The following is a 24,160-nucleotide window of genomic DNA, read 5'->3' as shown; positions in this document are numbered from 1 at the left end:
CAACGAACATAATTGAAAAATTCATTTGTTTTAATTGAAAAAATCGATAGTGCGTAAGGCTCTTGGTTGGAATAAACAAAATTATAATTGCAGCTATACTTGAGCATTGTTTTAGTGACCTGATTTTGTTTTACTATTTTGATACACACTTTGATCATCTGATGATTAAAAATTTTAGAAATTTAAATATTTTGACAATGAATCGCATATAAATAAGAATTTGACAAAGTTATTGCTATATACTCCGAAATTTAACCCAATTACTCATACATTCATAATATTCGATATTGTAAATTACAATAAATTTTAATAACATTCAATATTTAGTATGAAAAAACTTCGGCAGACTTTTCACCGCCTTGTTAACTCAATGACCTGTATAAAACTGATGATTGTCTCTAAAGTCAAAGGCTCCCAATTTTGGTAAGGCAAAAACAAACAAGGTATCAAGAGATATTTTCAACTTGCTAGCAAAATGGGACAGTTTTACGTATAATCGCAATTAAAGTTATTTCTGCGCAATAATCATTGAACACATTAATGGGGCAGATTGCTCAGCATTAACATTTTACATTTTTTCGCTTACATAAAAATTCCAATACTTTAAAAAAAAATTTATTTTTATGATTATTCAGTGAAAATAAATGGTTACTTATGTAATAATCAAATGCAATTTCCGCATATTGATCTTGAAGAGAAATATGCAAACTATTAAGTATTTTATTTTAAATTTATTTGTTTTGTCGATTTTGATTTTAAAAATGGTTTCGAATTACTTCGAATTACAAAGTTCAAAGAACGGAAAAATATTTCAAATGAGAAATTATATGCAAGCATTTATACACAAAATCATTTAACAATAATAAAATTGAATAAAAGAAAACGCTTAGCTAGCAAAAATAACAAAGTATTAAAAAGTGAAAATTTTTATGTGTGTATAATGCATTTGAGTTTAAAATAAATAAAGTTCATTAGTATCAAATTAATAAAAACTTTTATTAAATCTTATATAATGATTAAATTATTTAAAAAAAAAAAAAAAGAAAATTTGAGAAAATGACAAATTATGTACGAGTTTGAATGCAAATACAGGGTTTATTAAAAAGCACATTTAATATTATGCAGAGATTTTAATCAAAATTCGTTATAATATGTAGCTACTAATATGGCAGAAAGGAAGTACAAACCGACAAAAATTATAATCTTGAGAAATAAGGTTTTTGCTATACGTTGAAATGTCAAATTATTTTAAGATTCTGCCCAACAAAGAAATAGATTAACACAACGACAGAACCTATTTTCCTAATGAGATAGAATTACTTGTTACATATAGGATAAAGAAAATGCTTTCCTATTATCTCGTATGTAAGAAATTTTACAGAAACTTCTGACAATTAATTAAAGTAATACATTTTGGAATAGGGAATTCGTCCTGTATTGACGAAACTTGACTTTACAAAAAACAAACTTCTTATTGTGATTTGTGAGTTTTCCAAGGCAATATTGTAAAAATATAAAAAATGTTTGACTGATTCCGATGTAAAACTTTCCTTCAAAAACAAATCTTATATTTGTTTTATCTTGAAAGAAGAACAATATTGAAATTATTTGAACTCAGGTAAATTACGTACATAAATATGGAATCGAGAAACCATGTAGAGGTAAAACCTGAAGCAATGAATGCAAAAACTATACTTTTAAAATATGAGCTCTTAAAATAACTATTATTAAAAATAAACAAAATAAAATAAATTTTTTTTTTTTGAATTTATAATATGTGGGTTATGGGTAAATATGTGATATGTGAGTGTGAGTATGGATCACTTGAATTTCTTACATTACCTACTTGCTAGAAGAAATGACATTTTCAACTGATTTTATTATTTTCTTTTAATAAATAATAAATTTGTATGAAATTTTGTGTTTAACTACGTTATACCCACCTCATCTATGATTTGAGTTCTTAAAATTTTTTGAAAAAATATTCTCAAATTTTAAAAGTCGTAATCGAATATTGTTTTTTCTTGCAAGCAGAATGAAGGGCCACATTTCGAAGTTCAATGGACCGCACTTTGTCGACGGATGTTTTAAAGTAACAAAACTTTGTGAAAAATAGTAAGAGAACTTTGTTCTTGGATTTGTTCTAAATTAACACATTCTATCTTATAAATCTTAATTTTGAAAGTGTCAAAATTTTATTAATTTAAACACGGGAGGTCGAAAAATAGAATCTACCTTATAAAATAAATTTTAAAAATTGAAAACATTTTAATTACTTACAATATTAGTGAAATTTACTTGAACTAAACTATTAAAATTCAAAAATTAATAATTCGAACCCTCTTTGTCAAATTTACACAACATATTTGAAGTCATGACTGAGTATGGTCGTGTAATAATTGAAATTTTCGTAAGAATAATGAAGAATTTCAAAGAAACTATTTGGAAATGAAACCATTTAATGATGTTAACAATATTGTTTTACCTGTAATATGATAAGAAACAGTGAATATTTTCATAAGTTCAGACAGGTATATTAAATTTATATTATTCTTACCATATTGGTATTTAAAAATAAAAGTACTTCCAATAAATTTCAATATGTAGATGGAAACAAATTACATAAAAAAAAATCGATTCTGACAATATTTTCATTTTATTTTATTTAAAAATTAAATAATTTTATAGTAAAAAACATGTAAGAGTTCACGGTATTTGTTGCAACATTAGAGCAAATATTAAATAATAATCAATTGAATTCTAAAGAAAATGATGATGAAGTAATAAAAAAAAATTTTTATGTAATATTTTTTTTTTATTTCTTTTTTAATAGTTGAAATAAATAAAATTAAATAAATAATGTAAATTATTTTTTATCAGTTAAAAATGTCACCTGAGCGCATTACAGGTGTAAAGTAAACAATTTTTTTTCTGAAATAATTCAGTTGATAAAATGTAGTGGCATGTTTGTCGAATATTCTTTTCAAGTATCTCGATAATAACAAATGTTTACTTAACATTTTCGCGAAACAAATATTTATTACTTGAATATATAGAAAAAAAATTGATGATTTAAATAAGAAATTAATACCGTTAAAGCTTATATCATATACAATCCAGTTTATAGTCGTCTCATTATTGATTTTGAATATTATAGCGAAAATATTTTTGCTAATAAGACATTTATATTATTAATACCGAATATTGTGTTCCCAATTTGCGAGAGTGTACGAGAAAAATCAACGAAGAATCTATATATCAAGAAATTTAGGTTTTCCAATTGAAGTAATCTAAGAAATATTAAGGAGATATACAATCCTTACAACCTCCAATATAATTAAAATTAGCTTTTAAATGCGTTTAAGTTAAATTTTAAGAATATAAGAAGATTTTGTTTCGATGAGTGCGAAATTAGGAATAAAGATGATTATTTCATGATATTTAATACAAAAATTTGTTCAATTTAATAAATTCTGCGAAGGAATAATTTCGCTGCAGAACCAAATTCTTTATTATATAAATAAATCTTTTAACAGGAAGCAACAACATACGAACTATTAATTTAAAAAAAAAATTTAGGTTAATTAAGTACAACGCTCTTATACTCTTTTTCAAATATAGGAAGTAATCATGCATATTATAGTTTATTTAAAATGAAGAACTAAAAAAATACCAGTTTATTTGAGTTTTTTGTCATGATTGCCCTATAACTCTTGATTTATTTAAAGAATTGAAAATAAACTTAACCTCAATCAAAAAAAAATCTTTTTTATTAAATCAAAATTTGTACAAAAAAATTAAAAAATTATGTATGACAACACAAAATATTTTAAATATAATTTTCTAAAGAATTACTATAAATTATTTTTTAAATTATTTCTAACAATAACTATGATATCAATCAATTAAAAAATAGTTAAATAAAAAATAAACTTTCTCCGAAAAATTTTAATTAAATATTTAAAACGTTGAGTAAATTGAATGCTATAACCTACCCCACACACATATAACCATGCACTATTAAATTAATAATTAATTTTATTTGAATAGAAGAAAAAAAAACAAATAATCAAAGTCCAATATTTCTGTTCTCATATTATTTTATTTATTTTTAAGCGCTTCCACAAAAACAAAAATTGCTTTTCAGTTTAAGTCTGTCCGTCCCTCAATCCGTCTTTTCACTTGTCTCTTCGTCTGCTTACTGAATTTCGAAACTTCTGTCATTAAAATACAAAACTAAAATACAAATAGAAATTTAGTTCTGTAGAAAATTTTTAACTAGCCACTCAAAAGCTCTTAAAATATAATTTTTGGCCTATTGACTATGGCAGCGGCATGCTTTTTCTACTATAGCACAGAATAATTCAGCTTTAAAATAAACCGTTATATTAAATAACATTTTTGACATTGTATTTCTTGTAGACGGCAAATTGTTCGATTCCAAAATTTGAATTGACTTTACGCATTAGATAAATAATTTATTTTGCTTGAAAAAAATTCTTTTTCAGCTCCATCACTGTGCAAAGTGTCATATATTAATAAATAAAATATTAAATGTATCATACTCGTACACAATAAAATGATAAACTCGGTATGGTAACATGAGAACTCAGCATGATTTATCGAAGCTCAGCATGATTGTCTAACTGTAAATCACCTAATTCCCTACATTAAAGAATCATTTCTCTCAATATATTTTAGTATACTATATTGTACATTAATTATATAATAATTAAGTTTGTCTTAAGAAAGTTATCAAAGAATAAAGACTTAAATAAAATCATTCACTGCTGCTAGATAAGGGTACCTTCATAATCCCCTTTCAAGTTATCGCTTCTCGAACTTAGTAAAACTTCAATTTTTAAATAAACAATAATACTTTTCTTTTTTAAAGGACTTCTTGCTTTCCGGTAAGGAAAAGTGATACTTTAAAAACCATTAATTTGATCTGAAATTTATTTATTTTATTATTAAATTTTTTTACTTATTTTTTTTTGTTTCAAATTTTTAAATATAAAAAATTTCAATTCTTTTTATATAAAAAACAAAATTTTCAATTGTTTTTAATTAAAAGAGTATTTTTATATAACTGTATACATACAAAAACACAATGTACATTTGTTAATATATGTATGTACGTATTCATTGTATCAAAGTACATAAAACATGCACATTTCAATTTCAATTTCAATCATTTCTATTCTTAGAATCAAATATTTAAATTATACACTCGTTATATTAAATCATCAAAATATCTTTTTTTTTTGATTGTGTGAGTAAATATAAATATTACAAGTAGGGATGAGAATCAAGATAACATAAAAGCACAAACTTGAAATAAATTTTTAAAATGGAAATATCGCATAATAGGAGTTTAAGTAATTTTCTAGAAGCTTTCATCCCTACATTTATGGGAGGTTATGTGATGGTACTAAATTTCCATATCTCTACTGAACTAATGGTACCTCTTCATATCTACTGAAATAATTGATGGAATTTCTTGAAATTTAATATTTGATTTCTGGTTGTTACCGAAACTAACAGGCACACTGCTCTCAGAATTCGGATGGCACAAAACAAAACTCTAATAAGAGCTAAATTTTAAATTTTTTTTGGCTATGTTATCTTAAAGTTTCTGTAACACCTTTGCTAAATGCTGCAATACACATTGCGACCGGTTATTTGTTGGTCAAATCACATTTTTTTGAAATAGCACTCGACTTATCGAATGACTAATTACGAATTTTTATATCAGTAGGTGGGTGGCATCATATTTCGATTAGAAAGTATTAGTATACAAATAGGTTAATTTTTCTTTCTATATATAACAAAATTTCCTGCCCTTACTTTGAAGTAGTCAAATTGAAAATCCAGGTATAACATTAATAATTTTGATTCAATTGTACGAATTTTGCAATATTTAATCCACAAATTTTGTTTATATTTTATAAATTTTAAGTTTAATTTCAAAATTTCAAATGAATTCTGGAGAGAAAAGATCAATAACACGAAAATAAGAAGTTTAATCTCCCATTTTTCACATTTCATTTTAAAATATCAAAGTTGACAGACGGCCAGATTGTATCGAGTTATCAAGTCAATAAATAAATTTTGTAAAATTGTTTTTTTTTTTTTTTTTGTTAAAAAATTATGAAAAGCTTCTTTTTTTTCTGTATTTTTGTTAATCAACAATGAAATTTTTTTTTCAAAATATTTTGCAGTATTTTTATCCTTATTTCGTCGTCTGTCTTTTTTCATTTTTATTTTTTTTTTTTATCATTTTAAATGACTATATTTTAATTTTTTATTTGTATTGTTTTCTGTATTTGTATTTGTATAGTTTTATTATATTTTAGTTTTTGTTTTTTATTGCTTATATTCTTAACATTCTTTCATCAATTTAATGAATTAAAAATTGTAAATTTTTTTCAATTGAAATAATCAAAATAATAATAATATTGATCACGTTCAATATAAATTGATGAAAAACAAACTGAAAAGTATTTTAAATGAAAATACGACATTATAAAAATAAATGACAATAATAAGAAGAACAAAGAATAGTGGAGTCAATAAATTGTATTTCGTCACATTTCAGAAAACATGAATAAACAATTATTAATTTTTAACAATTATTAAATTATATACTCTTACTAATTTACGATACAATAAAAAATAAACTATTTAAAATACTGGAAAGTGTTAAAATTAACTTTCTAAAATTAAATATGAGAAAAACAGTGAGGCAATTTAAAAATTTAAGATTTATTTACAAAACGTGTTTTGTTAAAGTGACATTTTTTTTTCCCAAATTATAGCCCGGAACATAGAACAAAACTGGTTAGTTATTATTTAATTTGATAAAATTTTCTTGCGGAATCGGCCCAAATAAGATTCAGCGGGACTTCAACAGAGAAATTGAAAGAATGTCTTTGGTTACAGAAATAAAGAAAGCGTTTATGGTTTGCGGCAATTCAAGAAGCTTTTAATTGAATACAACCAGAAACCCTTATTTGTGTAAGAAGCAATAACAGATTCTCACAATCGTCTTGACTGGTCTTTGTTACAACACGACAAGTTTAAAATATTATAATTGTTGTTATTAGTTATTTTTAATATTCAGCTGCTTAATACGAGTACTTATACGAAAAATTAAAATCAAAATTATTTTTAATAACTTATAAGCTCTATTCCGAAATTACTCCATAAATAACTATTTATTTTTCACTTTTCTCATATGTGTATGTATGTATGAATATATATCCAGCCCCTTGTTGAATAATAATAAATTGTTCATTTATACGTTCATGACAAGAAATATTTTAGCAATAATGTAACTTAATATTTGGAGACAACAGAATAAGATTATTTACTCAATTCTCGAAAAAAAAACGTGACAACTTTCGAATTCAATATACTTATTTTTACTGATATATATTGTGTATACGAAATTGAACTTCATTTGCCTTTATCGTGACAGTGAATTTGATTATACGAGTATACAGCAAAAATATTAATAATATTTATTTATTATTACTTTCCATTCATTATACCAATTAATAAAATTAAAATTATATATGTATATGAATGAAAATTTTCCATTCCAAAGATTAAGTTTTAAAATTCTATTATATTGATTGAAAATGACCTTTAAAATTTTACTTGTTCTGATGTTATTTACCGAACGCATTGTATACAATAAGGGTGGTTATGCGATGGCATCAAATTTAGAATATTGTGTTTTCGGTGGAAACGCACTTCTCCATAGTAGAGAAGTATAAAATGAGTATTTTTAGCAAGATGTCGGTCTGTCTATCTGGTTGTGTAAGCTTGTATCTCAAGTTCCGCTGAACCCATTTTGATACAATTTTATATGTGGGTTTATTGCGGTTACTTCACGGATTAATTAACTTTTAGATTGATTAGGGACCGATTTCACATTTTTAACATGTTTACGAAACTAACTAATTGAATTTCTTGAAACTCAATATTTGAGTTCTGGTTGTTACCGAAAATGTCCAAGTTTTCGTTGAATTCGAAGCTGAAAATGGCACAGGGTGAAACAATACAAAGAGTCAAATTTATTTTCTTCGAGGAATGTAAACTAAAAGCGTACTAGTGCCCTTAAAATTGTAAAAAAGTTATTAATTTTTCACATTCTTTTGCAACACTTTCACTAATCTAGACAATACACATTGCGTTCGGTTATGTACTGAGCACATCAGATTTTTGTTTTGTTTAGAATAAATTTGAATGATAATTGAAGAAAGTAAGTGAATTTAAAGGAATGTTGAAAATTTTTCTTAATATTCAAAATTGTCAAAGTAAAATTGTCAATTTCAGCTATAAGTAAAATTATAATAAATAAAGTTGGGTCAAACCAATGGTTTGTATTGTAGCACTTTTCCCTTCAGCAAGTGAAAATTCTGCTTTTAAATACAGTCTATGTATACCTATCAAACTATTAAAATTATTTTCATTCATATACAAAACTATTTCTAGAATTGCATATATTTAGGATGACGCATATATGCAGTGTTTGAAATAAAGCAAAAATTAATATAAAAAGGGGTTAACATAATGCTCGATTTTAAGGTTTAATTATGTGAGTTAAGAAAAATAATTATATTTTTTAATTTCATGGAATTTACCGTTAGCTTTTTATGTTTATAGAAATTTGAAAAAGCTTGCGGTTTCGGAAATATAAGGTGTCAAAAATTCAAATTTTACAAATTTCAAGAGGCCATAACTTGAGAGGGGAAGGAGATGGAAAAAAATTTTCTTCTAACGAAATGAACTATTTGTTAATGTCTAAAAGCCCATAAAATTTCAAGCTTCTACAGGCTGGGGTCTAGAAAATAAACGACATCAAAAATTTGGAAAAAACGGACTTTAGATAACGGTAAATTTGAGCGGCCATTTTGTTTTTCTAAAGTTAACCTTTAGTATACCCCGCTAGGGGAAGTAAGCCACTGCCTTTCTGCGTTTGCAAAATTTGAAAAATCTTTATGGTTTCATTGCACTAAATAGTTAAAGAATGGCATTTTTAGGGTTTTGGGGGGGTATAACTTCTAAAGGGGGGGAGATAGGTAAAAATTTTGTTCCACGAAAATAAGTTTCTAGTAAAAATCTATGTACGTACAAAATTTCAGCTTTCTATCTTCAAGGGTGTAGAAGTTTTGTAAACAGACACACGGACGGACGGACGGACGGACGGACGGACGGACGGACGGACGGACGGACGGACGGACAGAGTGAAACTAATAAGCACTTTTTTTTCAAAAATTTTTTGGAAAAGTGCTAAAAATAATTAACAATGATAAAAGAAAATTTAAAAAAAAAATTAGAAGGAAAAAAATTTGTTTCCTTTTTTCTCATTTTTGCAAATTTCAATTTGTAAAGAGACATACATACATAAATACGCGTATATATATGCATGTATATCTAGATTCTAGGTAATAATAGCTTCTTTTCACGAAATATTTCGTGATATGTACGTATATAAAAAAATCATTTAATATTTTTGTTAAATTTATGATTTTGATTTAATTCTAAATAATCTTGAATAAATTTTGCTTTTTACATAAATGTGTACAGAAATTAAACGCTTTTATTACTTGAACTCTTGAGAATTTCCTTAAATACTTTTAACAAATATTTTTTAATTTTATGACTCTAAGAAATTACAATGATTTACTTTGGTAATTGGGTAATGGTACCTAATTTGTGTACTAAATAACATTTTATTCGAATTTAGGCATATTTATTGTCATTTATACCTTTTGATTAACATAAAAAGCAATTAAATATTTTAATAAAACCTACTACAACGTTTAGTTAAAAAATATAAAATTGAGTTTATTGCATGTTTTTAGAATTGTTTTCAGCCATTCTAAAATGTTAATAAATTTCTTAACAAAACTATTTTCTACTATAAATTAATCAATAATCAAAAGAAAGTAAAAATTCTCTGTATTCATTTCACAGAAAATAATAAATATTTTAACAATCACAGTGAATTTTTTGTATTCAAAAGTTCGAATAAATAGTTAAATGAATACCATTCGAGATATACCATACTAACTTACAACGTGAAGTTATAACAAATTGTATAAACTTGTTATCTTGTTATTCTCAAATATCATTTACATAACGTACATATAAATTTTTTACAACTTGTTTTAACATCAGAATAACAGAGTGTTTCCTAAATCTATAAAATCTAAATGTAAAATTTAAACATTAGTGAAAACAACTTTTCGAACTCTTTATTAAGCCACCAATTTAATATTAAGTCTTGATTACAATTTTAACATAGTTTTGAATCTTGCGTTTACATCAGCTCAGTCCAAATTTTTATCTAATATGAAATATTCAGCAATTTTCTAAAAATTATTATGAATTCAAAATTAAATTTAAATGAATGGCAATTTTGAAAATATACTCACTAACATATGTATATAATTAGATTTATGTAATATGTGTACGTTCTAATTTTCTCTTCAAGGTTCTCAATTCATACAAGTACTTGTTATAAATTGAATATTAAAAATTGTCAGGTACCAGGCACGAAAATTAAATTACTAATATTTTTTTTTCAGTATATTTGAAATTATTGTGAAAAAAAATTCATAATTTAAAAAAAAATAATATTTCTAAACTGCGTTTTATAATTTCACTTGGATTTTGTATAATAAGTCTATTAGAAACGTAAAAAAATCAATAACGAAAAGTAGTGCTTATGTTAAAATTTGCATAAATATAAAACACACAATTATTATAACCAAGTTAAAGTTATTTACAAAAAATAAATATACGTGACCATGTGAAAATTTTATGAATTTTTTAAAGGATATACGTGTAGCTACATACATATATGTAAAATAATTATTAAGATTTTTATTTTAATATGTGGTGAGGTTTTTTGTTTAATATATTGTAATACGAAGCGGAATTAAATAAATTTCCCGGGCTAAATGCTAAAGGGAAAATAATTCCCATACTGCAGTTCATTAGAATAAAATTACAAAAAACTTTAAAAGGGAATCGGATATGAAAAGCTCTGTTATAATTGGAAATCCAGAGAAACACAATACTTAAAAAAATATTCCTTAAAACCGAACGTAGTTTTGCGAAAATAATTTTTTCAAAAAAAGATTGAAGATTTCAAATTAATTAAGGCAGTAACTATAGATGACAAACAGTCTATGAAACGAACGAGAAGTTAAAAAGGCTTGTCCAATTTGGAAACTAATATAAATTTACAAAATTGCGCCAAAATACTGCTTAGCTTTCAAAATTTACTAGAGACAAGAAGTTGATATTTAAGCATATGAAAGACCTGATTTTTCTTTTTTTAACCAAACTAATTTTTTTTTGGAAAATTTCTACTACATTTTTGAGTATTTCAAAAAAAAATATTAACATTAAATAATTTTAATAAATCGGAACAGTTACGTTAAATAATTCCAAAAGTATTTAATTTTTTTTCTTCATTCTAAATTTTATCAAATAAAAAATATTCAGTCGCTTACATTATTATTATAATTTTTATATTAAAAACTTTTTGTTAATATTAAAAACGTTTTATTCTTATAGTAAATAGGTTTTATATTCTGTACACATACAGTTAAACACATGTATATTTTATAAATGCACGTGCTCTTATTAAATTTTCAAAATGACAATCTATCTATCAATCTACTTATAAGTAGGTTAATTGATCTAATTTTCTGTTATATCAATATTCAAGTGAAGAAACTAAATATAACTATATATTAAATAGTTATAGACTATATCAGTGACGGATTTAACTGAACCCTATATTAAAGGTTTTTTATCATTAAACAATAATAATACTTTTTAAAGTAAGATAGAAAAATGGATGAATTTTCTATACTTAATGTATAAAATATATTTTGCCTTATTTCTTCGTAAGAGGCATTTTTGATATACAAAAAGCATTTTTCAAGAAGAAACGAAATCAATTCCAAGTTTGAAATTTTGATAATAATCCTAAAATTTGGGTTCAAATTTGCAATAAAGCAAAAATTTTTTTTGGCTGCCTTAACAATTTTTGTATTGACAAAATTGTAGTTGACTTTATTCGGCAAATTATCGATGACAGGATTAATTGAAAATCTGTAAGTGCTCTTCGACTAGAAGCGAAACATTTAGAAAACGTTTTTACCTTTGTTCCTAGAATGGCTTTTCGCTCTTCTGGGTATTCAATGAACGATTAACCCAAAAATTGCTAGCATAGTAAATCCGGCCCTGTATTAATATGTATAATTTTTATATACATAACCTACTTGTATAATAGCACACACAATGTACATACTTGTATATATATTTATAAAAAAAATTTACACAAAAATATGGAATATAACGAAAAAATATTTTCAATTTCATATTATTTTCACAATATCTTATTTAATATGAACACATTGTGTATATACAGAAATATTTGCTTATACACACTAATTTGATATATTTAAGAATGGAAAAAATATATATTGAATATTGATTGATTTTCTAAAATAGAAAAAAAAACGTATGTATGTATATTGAGTTAGGAATTTCAATTGGAATATAAAAAAAATTATTAAAATATAAAATGGATATTGTTCTTATCATAAATTGAATTCAATATTTTGATCAAATTTGAATTCAATTTTTACAAAATGTATTGATTGCAAACAAACAATGAAATTTAAATGGAATAAATATTTCATGTAAAATTTTTTGGGAAATTATTATGATTATTGATGAATTTTTTTTATTTGTTTAAGATTAAAAATAAAATATAAATATTTCAGATTAAAAAAAAAAATTAATGATATTTTTAAATTTTATCGAGAACAAAATCAATTTTGTTTTCATGAATAATATTTTAGAGGCACTTTTCTAGTACTAGAGAGCAACTGTGCTATTGAAATTAATATTTTTTTTTAAATTCTTGTAACCTAATATTTAAGTACGCTATATAAAAATTGAATATAGCTTATTCTCTATATACACATTTCACATAATATTTTCGGAATTGGGATTAAAAGAAACCACTCATGTAATTAATATCATGGAGTGTTTAATAAGGTAATTTAAATTTTGCCAATTAAATATGTAATAGAATATTTTGATGAGGCAAGAACTAAGGGTGTAATCGACTGATATAGATACAAATAAATAAAAATTCAAGTTGTTTACGAAAATTATGTTGAATGTACAAATTTTAGGGCCTGATAGTCTATCTCGCTTTTTCACTCGGCAAGTGAGTTATTATCATATATTTGTGAATGTAATTTTCGAGTGAAAAGAATTGAAGAGGTAAGTGGACAAAGTGATTAACTAACATTACGTACGTATTTGCGTATCCCGTTTTTTACAAAATTATAAAATGTATACAAAATTTATTCATTTCAAAAATACCGGTTAGAGAATACTAAGAATTTTGATTTGCAAGTGAATAAAAAGTGAGTAAAGAAGATACACGATTAGGCTTCAAATATTAGACATGATTAGGACTTCAAAGTTTTAAATTTAATTTTCTCAAAATTATAAGGTAATAATTCTAATTTCGGTCAATTTTTTCTTGAAAAATATTAGATTGAAATTATATTTTATTTATAAGATATTATAAAAAAACTAATAAATTCAATAACAAAAATCTATTTTGAGAACAAAAAAAAAAATTCAAACATTGCGGTATGTTTGACCCCCAAATTGGCTATTGCACTATTATTTACTAATATACTTACTATGTATTCAATGAAATTTTCGATAAATTTTACTTGCACACATCTATTGTTATGTTATGTTAATCTTAAAATCTATATAAGAATAATAGTAAAATGCACTTTTTAACAATTACATACACAATTCCATGTATATGTATATTTACTTTTTATATAAATATAAGTATTCATGAATGTCAAATATAAACGAGTTAAGGTTAAAATTGAAAATTTAGTTTAACTAAAATGTAAAAAGGTGAACTTAACTTGTTTGAAATGTAGTATTTAACGCGAGTATGTGTAGAAAAGATAGAAGGACTTTCAATATTACTATTTATTATTAGTGTTATGTTATTAATTTAATTTTAAATTCGGGTTCATATAAAAAATTCAAATAGTTCGAAATTATATAACAAAATTAATTGAAATTTTAAATAAGTAAATATTGACTGAAAATTTATTATATTAGGTAAATAATTGAAGTATAGTGAAAATTCAGGCTAAAACTCATTCGTACGTTGGCATAACTTCTAATGAATGCGCATATCTAACGAAGACTACTCCCTCTTTTGTTTAAAATTAAATAGATACTATATTGGCTAAATAACCATTTTTAATTTCTATTTGGACACATAAGATTACAAATTTGCTAGAAATAGAATTCCAATAAATTACCATTAAATTTTGTTTTAATTCTCAATTTTCTCTCTTGCCATTTATAAAATCTGCGGTCACCTTTATTGATAGAAAATTTAAAACTCTATTTTCTGCTTAGTCACCTGCATATTGAACTACATGTAAATTATTAATGTAAAATTTGTGAATATTCAATTTTAAAACGTTTAAAACCTTTTATTTAACAACATTAATTTTAAATTTATTTTTAATTTTGATCTAAATAGGGCACACTAAGTCTATTCTAAAAGCAGATCAGAGAATAATATTTAAAGAATATTGAAAAATATTTTAGAACAATGCAATATGTTCTAAAGTCAACAATAATAGTTAATAATTTTTTATTTTCATATTCTATATCCACTAAATTAGCATACCACATTAAATTGTATATATACGATATTAAATATTATACAATGTAACATAAGTACACATGTACTTGAATAATAATATACTAACCAGATTAAGAATTGCAAAAAGAAAAACACACAAAAATAACATTGTATCATCAGAAATTTTACAATATTTAAACTTGTATACATGTAAGTATACGAGTAATTTTAATTGAAATGAAATTGATATCCATAGGTCAAACTTAAATTATATCCGAATACACATATACTTACATATGCCTCTATGTTATTCAATACTTTTAATTTACTGACTAGACATTATGTGTTCATTTAATTTTTATTGAAATAACAGTATATATATGCAATTTCTTTCATAAGAATGAAAAAAAAAAACAATGTGAAAAAATTAAATAAAATTGATTTTATAATTACACTTATGCTTTAAATATTCTCTTTGTAATTATTAACCCTTTGGTTAACACGGTAAGATTTTTGGATCAATTTATAAAAAACAGCTGTGTACGAAAAAATTTCGTTGCCATTAAATTCTTAATGAAAACTGATTTTGCCTATACGATATTTGAGTTGAATAAGATAATTGATTATCTTAGGAAGGGTACGGTGTAAGCAGCAAGCTATGTATATATGTAGATTAAAGAGTATATTTAACAATAGTTTTAAAAATAATTTTATTTTTAAAAAACAATGTGGCCGGTATTCTTATATAAAATTTAATCTATTAAATTTCGATTATACAAAATTCAATCGGAGTGCAAGTGTTAAATTTTTTGATAAAAATAATGAAATTCATTTTAAAAACAATTCAATAATTAATAAAACTACATGAAGCGTGACACTTTAATAATTTTAAATATTGAGTTTACATATATTTTTACATACATATATATCTTAATATAGAAGATATTCTAGTTTTACATATATAAATATTTTAAGTTTAAACAAAATTCATTTAATGTCACCATAAAAGTTGCAAATATTCATTTAAGTTCGTTTAATAGATTAAAAAAAAAATTAATTTGCTTTTTAATTAAGTCAACGGAATTTATTTAAATTTATTCAACAGAACTTAATATTTTTCAACTTAATTTTTGAACACTTGTTTTCAATTCATAATTAATAATAAATTTAAAACACTATCTACTCGTATGTTTGTAGTTTGCACATATGTTCTTATTATGTCGCCTATTACAGTATTTTGAACAGGTTATGTAATTATCACGCACAGAATTTTATTTAGTAAGCAAAAAGTTCACAAATATGGGGATCGTACTAAATTTCACATATTGAATTTTCATGAAAAAAGACCTTCCCGTAATTAATTGGATGATCAATTTCTGCCGTTTAAGTGACCATTTAAAATTTTTAATAATTTCTAAGAAAATAATTAAATCCTATTTTTCTATAATATTTTATACATAGTGTCTCGTATCAAAGTGCCCTGCTATACACCATTGTACAGGGCTAATGAGTAGACCAGACGATGTATGCAGACGATGTCACAGCTCAATAGTCTATAGTTAGTCGTAAGTTTCAAATAAATTAGTTCATTACTGATTTTAACTCTTTATTGAAAAGCAATTTTGCACATTTATTGACTAACTGATTAAAAGAAAATAAAAATTGATTGTTGCAATAGGATATACTTAGGTCTAAGAAATCAGCTGATTTTATATTTTTAAGTTATAAATTTCGTGGAGCGAAATATATTTCACCCCTTTTAAAATTTTAATCTTACAATGTCGAAACTTCTACTGAATACACATGTAAGAATTCAGGAGAGTACAAACTCTGTGTTTCTTCTATAATACGATATTTTAAAAAAAAACATTAAATTTAATAAATTAATAAATAAACAAAAAAAAATAAATTTATATAAATAAAAATAAAAATAAAATTTTTGTACTTACAACGCAAGCCTTAACAGACTTCCAAAGATCTCTTGCAAATTCTTCAATCTTGAAGTTTTTTTATTTGTTTTGCTATAAGATTTTCTCTTTGTTGACTGCTTCCTTTCTTGCTCTGATTTTCTTCGTGTTTTTCTTTTTTTAATATTCGTCCTTTTTTTCTAAATGGTTTTCGTCGTCTTTTCTCTTTCTTATTTTATTATAATAGTTTATTAAAAAAAATTAAAAAAAAAAATAAATAAAAAAAAATTAAGAAGAAAATTTACGTTATTCTTCTTTTTCGTTTCGATTTAGATCCGTCGTTCGAAATTATAGAAATATTAAAATAGATTTTATAATTTTTTTTTTCTTTAAAGTTGAAAATATAATATTTTACACGATATTACTTACTATGCAAGTTTTATATTTTAATTATGTTTTTACGATATTAAATTTCTCATTCACATTTAACAGAATTATATCAAATATTATTTCCAAAAAAAAAAAGAAAAAAATTAAATATATAATTACATTTAAATAGAATATTTATCGAAATATTAATTATATTAGTTTTTTTATTCAAATATAATTTTATTATAAAGAGTTATGAATGGTTGTATATTTATGTAGAAAAAAAGGTAAACAAAGTACACTTTAAAATTAAGTATTATTTTAATATTTTATTAATTTAAATGATTTTCTTTTTAAGTGTATAACAATATACGTATAATTTTATGTGTTTACTTAGCATTTACGATATTAGAATTTACGATATTAGAATTTACGATATTGCATATAATTTTTTTGTATTTTTAATTAATTTTTTTTATAAAATTTATAAAATTTCAATGCTAGTATATATAGAGTTAAGTATTAGTTAATTATATAAAGATCAAATATTTAAAATATAAACTTACGATCAACGTATTACGACATACGTTAATCAAATACACACGAACATTTAGTTTGAATAAAAAAAATTACTTTATATATTAAATTTCAATTTATCTATTTTTTCTTTTTTAATATTTTTAATTATATATTTTAATTAATAAATTTAATTTAATTAAGTTGTGATATTTTATTAAGAAACGATATTTTTATTTTTTTAAGTACTTTATAATATGCAAAAAAATTATGACAAAGTATCAAAACACGTTAAAAACAAATATATATATAGATATATTTTTTTTTTTTGTAAAATTACAAAAGTTTTGTCTTAAGAATTTCAAAAAAGTATTACGGTACGATCTTTCTTTTAAATTTGTAAGATTTTTATACTATTATGAATAAAATTTGAATTATTTATTGAGTATTTTTCTATTTATTAAATATTTTTTTTATTTTATTTATTTTTGTCTCTATACATTTATTTATGTTTCTGCAGAGATTTTTTTTTCAAAAAAAGAAATTCTTCTGCACGTTTACCTTCTTTGTATTTTCATCATCAAAGAAATACAAAAAAGTGTGAAAAACAAACGAAGAAATTAAAAAATTTCCCAATATTTTCTCTTTTATATTTTATTTCCGGTTGTCAAGAAAATTTTTGTATCCGGTTTTCATTTATCTTAAAATATTTTCTTTTTTCTTTTGCATTAAATATCGAATATTTTTTACTTGTATGTTTTGCATTTACTATTGCTACAACTACTGTTACTATATTTCATGTGTGTTCCACTCTCTCTCTATGCTTCTCCTTCTTATTTAATTCTCCTTTTTACTTCTGCTTTGTTTATTTTATCCAAAAATTCTTAGCATTGAAGGCAAGCAAGCACGTTTCAATTCCGGCTTTTTTTTTCGAATAATAAATTGTTGTTACTGAATTGTAATTTTTTTTTTGATGATTTCTATTGTCGTTAATTAATTTTAAAAGATAGAAACAATAAAAAAACTTCTTTAATTTATGATTTATAATTTTACGATAAAATTTTTGTAATATGTATTTTTACGGTATGGATCTATTAATTTTTCTTTTCTGCGTATTTATTCAGCAATTATTTTTACAATTTTTATTCTGAATTCACCCCAATTCTCAGCCAGCCCAAATATAAAAATAAAATTGTATATGAATCAAATGAACGTCAATTTCGAGTAAAATACTTTCCGTTTTTACTGCATAAAATCCGTTTCCACTATTTCAAAGTGCTATTCGGATTATTTTGTATGTATATATATATAAGAATTTTCTAAATATTCTTCTTGAATATTTTTAACTATTATTCCTAATATGATATCTTTGCAAATTTTTCAAAATTAAAAGTTACAAAGAAAATTCAAAATAAAACTTTGTATTCGTTTTAGTAGATCTGTTCAAACACCTTGGTTAGAGATCGGAAAACTTAAATTTTCTGCTTCTCAGACAAATCTTTTATAATTACGATATTATGTTTTGTGTTAAATTTTTTCCGTCTTCCAATAACTTAATAATTTTTTGCTTTCTATTTTGCAAAAACTTCAGTTTTCATCAAATTTATCAAATTCAATTGTTTTCTCGCCTTATTTTTGATTTAACTTTACGGATCTGCATATATAAATTTCTTCGATCCGTATACAATATATTCAATATTTGAACAAGGTTATGGTTGAAAACAAGAATAAGCTATTACTTTTTATCCTTAAAATCCTTTAATCCGTAAATAAATTTTGCTGCAAAAAAATTTTTTTTTGTTTAGCCTTTTAGTAGCCCTAGACAGAAAATGATTCGTCTTCTTTCTTGCTGATTCCTTTTGACTTATTTAATTACCTTTTTGTTTTTTTTTTTACAAAATATCAATGTTAATTTTATTAATTTTTTTTTTTTTGCTTTGAGGGGATTAAATTTTTCGTAATTTCTTTACAATATTAATAATTAAATTCGTTTTTTTTCTTCTTCATGCAAAATTTATTTATTTATTATTAAGAATTTTTTCTTTATTTTAAATTGACGATAACTGAATAAGTTTATGGTAAAAACATATCTCGATCTCTGCACATTTTCACGGTTAAGTTGCTGACGGATCGCAAACAGTAAAACAAATTCTTTAAACGAATACGTGATTGCGGTTAATAATTAAAAATTTGCCAGGGTAACGAAATTTCAATCTTTTTTTAGAATTTCAATATATTACTTTGAAAATTCTATGATGATTTTTAAATTGTATTGAAAAAAAAAATAATTATTTATTTTATTTTATTACTTTTAATTAATTTATTATTCTGTCTATTTTAATTTTATTGAAAAATTTTAAATAATTAATTTGATTTAGTTAATGAATGATGAATTTTTACGATATGTGTGTTATTTAAAATGTTATATTTATATTTAAAAAAAAAAAACAAAAACACAATAATTATTGTATATAATAAATTAAATTTTTTGATTCTGTGATATTTTGTGTATTTTATTCTGAGCTACTTTATAATATATGAAATATGTTTATTGTGTTTTTTGTTATACTGCTTCTATATATTCTAAAAATACGATAAAAGAAATAATAATTAATTTTTTTTTCCTCCTTTTTTTTCTGCTCCTTAAAAATCAAATTTTCTTTGAATTATTTTTATTAAAAATTCGATATTACATTTATTTAAATATAGAAAATTTTAATTATTCAATTTTATACTTTAATCCAAAATGTCTTTTTTACACTCTGATAATCAATCTACGGCTGTTTGATACAATGTGTTGATATTAATCGATAATTTAGCATAGGAAATGCGATTTAGATTTGGGGTTTTTAAGTTTTGAGTTCTCTGCTCTTTAAGGTTTTTTTGACCTTAATATTATATATTTCATATATATATAAAAATTTAGATTAAAATTTTTAAGTTAAAATAAACAAAAAAAAAGAAATTTTTGTTTTTCAATTCGATATTAACATTTCATTAGAAATTTAAACATTTTTTTTTTATTATAAAGATTTTATTTTTTTATATTTTGTATTTTTTTTTATTTAATTAATAAATAATATGGTTGGATGTCCCTTTCCAATTGAAATTCATTTAAAATTTTTTCACTTTTAATTGTGTAGAAAATTAAACAAATTTTCAATATTATACGAGATAAGAATTACGTTATGAGCACAACGTAAATTTATTTAAAATTTTTAATTTTTTTTTATTGTTACACAAATTGTTTTTTTTTTATTATTTTTTAAATTAAATTTTTTAAATTTTTTATAAATATTATTTTAATTTTTATTTTACAAAATTCTTTTTTTTTTTGTTAAACTGTTGTGAGTCTCTATACGACTTTATCGTTAATAACTGTAGAATTATCTATAGATTTGGATATTTTACATTAAAAAAACAAAAATTCTCTTTTAAATTGAAATTTAATTGAAATTGAATGTTTATGTTTTATATACAATAAATATATGTATGTATGTATATGTATTTATTTTATTTACTCTTTTCTATGTTTTATGCATAAGAAGTTCCCAGTCAAATATAATTTTTTCGTTCTTGTTATTCTTGTTGTAATTTATAAATGAATTAATAAAATAGTTGCATAAGTATATTTTTTTTGTTTTTTTTTTCAAACACACACATATACAATACCACTTATGAAAACTTTAAACAAATACATTGATTTTTTTATTTATTTGAATTTTGTAAAAAAGCTCTTGTTTATGCTCTTAATAGTTTTAATTTTTTTTATATAATGCACGCAGTCGTCGTTCACCACAAATCACGATAACATGAATTAGAAAGGGAAAACACTATACATTAACATACAGAATTTTCTCTTTTATTTTTTTTTTTTATTTTTAATAGTTTTCGTTTTTATTTAATTTTTCTCTGTATTTTATTATTAATATTTTTTAAGAGAGAATTTAACTTAACTCACAGTTCAGTTTTTTTCTGGTGGAAGCTTTACCTTAAATATGAAAAATTAATATGCAATTAAAATACTGTTTATATGTATGTAGCTGTACTAATGCAAGTACACTATTTAAAACGTATACAATATCACAGATAATACACAGATATGTAGATGTGCAAAAGATATAATGTAGAAAAAAGTGTTGCATCAAAATTTCAATGGCAGAAAGGGTTTTTGATATCTTTTGTCCATTTTTATTAAATTATTTTTGTTGTTATTAAAAAACGTTCTTTTCTTATGTAATACAAAATATAATAACTAAATTTTATTAACTATATTCAATCATTATAGTATTACTAACTAATCTAAATATCATTTAATGTACTTATCTTGTAATTTTATCTACTTATCTAGTATGTGTAGTAATACTTCAAGTTAGGTCTGATTATTTACCTCGTCACCTCTCATTGAAAATAAATTATTTGTTTTTACTTTATTTAACATTAAAATTATAGAATTATTTTACATTTTAGTCTAATTTTTTATTGACATTGCTTTAAAATTGTTGCATTTAAATTATCAGTTTTTACCTTGGATTGCCAACCGTGAGTAAGATTTACTCACATCGAACTTTAAAAGCGAATATAATTTAATAGTGAATATATCGAATTTAATTTTATTGTCTCTTCTAAAGTGCATTCTATAATATATAAATAATGTCTTAGTTATATTACTAAAGTCTGTATATTACTATTTTTATATATTAATTGAATTTTTAAAAGGCTGTGACTGATTTTTACTCACCGTTGGCATTATAAGAAAATTTTTTATTTTTTGTGAGTAAAATTTTACTCACTGTTGGTATTATTGCAATCAATACGTTTGTAGCAAAAAAAAAAAAACCCAAAAAAAATGTGATCTCTATCAGTGTGTGAGTAAAATTTACTCATATTTGGTACAAAAGTGAAAAAATTAACAAAAAGGGTGATATGGGGAATAAGAAAAGCGATATTGAGCTACAATTTTGTCAGAATTATTTACCATTATTATGCTTTAATAATTAGCATTTTTTGGTAGTTTGATCTGTGAGTAAAATCTACTCATGATTGCAAAAATAAGAATAATGAAATGGGTAATGGCAATCCAGGGTTAAAATTACAATCTTTACTTTGGTTTCAAAATATTTTATGTATAAAACAATTTATGTATTTATTTTGCAGTATGAGTTAAATTTCAATGATTTCAAAAAAAAAATATTTAAAATATAAGTATGTAAAATTTGGCGAAAATTTATAGTTTATACAGTAAATCCCTTTAGCAATAGAAAAATTAAGTTACATAAGAAAAATATTAGAATTAACTTCAATTATTATCGAAATTATACAAAATTATCAAATATTTTTTTTTTTAAGAATCTTCCGGAAAATGGTAAACTACACTTATACGAGTATATGTATGTTTTTCTTTTCGTTCTATAATTTGTCGATTCTCCTATACGGCTTCTATCCATTGAAAATATTTCTCGCTATCGGCCTTGGAGAATTTAAAAAATATTATTTCTGGAAAGTCATTGGAAAGTGCTTTGCAGCACAAAATCGAACAAAATGTTCTTTTTTCCAAGGCATTTTAAGAATTCCTTCGAATTGAGTCAAAGATGCAAAATTTCTAATCCTAAAATTTTGCCCAAAAGATGACTTTCAATTAATATTTTATTAAATAAAAAAATTTAATGTGAATACAATTTATAAAAATATTAAACACAACGAAAATTCAACTTACAGTTGAAAAAGTAAGAAAAGCTTTATGAGCAAATGCTCTAATAGCAACTTTTTTTGGTCAATGAATTTACCACATCTGGTATTATTTGTGATAAGCATTAATATATGTTTTAAGTTATTTCTTAATAATTTTTTACAAAATATTACCGTTTTGCTTATTTTTTATTCTTCAGATAAAAAAAAAGCTTTAATTTATTTTTTATATTTTATTTTTTAACCAAAAACCTTCACTTTTTATATGACACTTTTTTAAATTTTTTTTTTTTTTGCTTTTTTAATTTTACTCTCAATATTGCCAATTTTAATAAACTTTTATGAAATTATTTAAGAGAACAAAATCAAGAAAGAGATTGAGTTTTATTTTGTGTATTTCTCTTTTTCTGTTCATATAATCACATACAAGAATAGTACAGAGTGATTCACAATTTATATACTATATTTTCTCTTGGTTATTGAATGAATTTTTTTTTTTGTTTACAATGTTGTAATTACAATAATGTTTTTCGAAAATATTTTTCGTTTTTTCACTATTTTTTTTTTATTAATTATGCAATTTAATGCTCTTTCGATATTAATCAATTATACGATATTATTTCGTTATATATTATATGCGCATATAGTTCTCGGAAACTTTATTCCCAATGGAATCTGAAAACAAGAAAAAAATGATATATTAGAATTTTTATTTAAAACATTTTAATTATGTATGTATGTGTGCATGCATGTTTTGCAAAAAATAAAGATGATCTAAAGTAATATTTGAAGACTATTTAAGGTAGGTTTTGCGTGTTATATTGATGATATTTGAAGGTTTTAAGAAGAAGGTATTTATATATCTTACAAAAACCATCACTTTACTATCATTTTAACAGAAACTTAACATACAAGTCTTTCAGGGAAAAATAGAGTTCAT

The 24,160-nt window shown here is 23.1% G+C and overlaps 1 protein-coding gene and 1 long non-coding RNA gene across 2 annotated transcripts in view; both read right to left on the bottom strand.

The window, feature by feature from the left end:
• Nucleotides 1-17,134, bottom strand: part of LOC129615768 (TPR-containing protein DDB_G0280363) — a 93,876-nt gene extending 76,742 nt beyond the window's left edge. Inside the window, exon 1 of the mRNA XM_055531147.1 lies at nt 16,690-17,134. The gene's annotated coding sequence lies outside the window, so the exon portion shown is untranslated. The remainder of the gene's footprint in view (nt 1-16,689) is intronic.
• A 4,119-nt stretch (nt 17,135-21,253) lies between these two features.
• Nucleotides 21,254-24,160, bottom strand: part of LOC129615739 (uncharacterized) — a 66,726-nt gene continuing 63,819 nt past the window's right edge. Inside the window, exons 3-4 of the long non-coding RNA XR_008697479.1 lie at nt 23,395-23,895; nt 21,254-21,523 (exon numbers count right to left, since the gene is read on the bottom strand). This is a non-coding gene — a long non-coding RNA (uncharacterized LOC129615739). The remainder of the gene's footprint in view (nt 21,524-23,394; nt 23,896-24,160) is intronic.

The sequence above is a fragment of the Condylostylus longicornis genome, unplaced genomic scaffold, assembly GCF_029603195.1.
Source record: "Condylostylus longicornis isolate FDR11 unplaced genomic scaffold, ASM2960319v2 ptg000145l, whole genome shotgun sequence".
Classification (NCBI taxonomy): Eukaryota; Metazoa; Arthropoda; class Insecta; order Diptera; family Dolichopodidae; genus Condylostylus; species Condylostylus longicornis.
The sequence above is the reverse complement of the archived record's forward strand: the minus strand, read 5'-3'. Positions and strand labels throughout refer to the sequence as shown.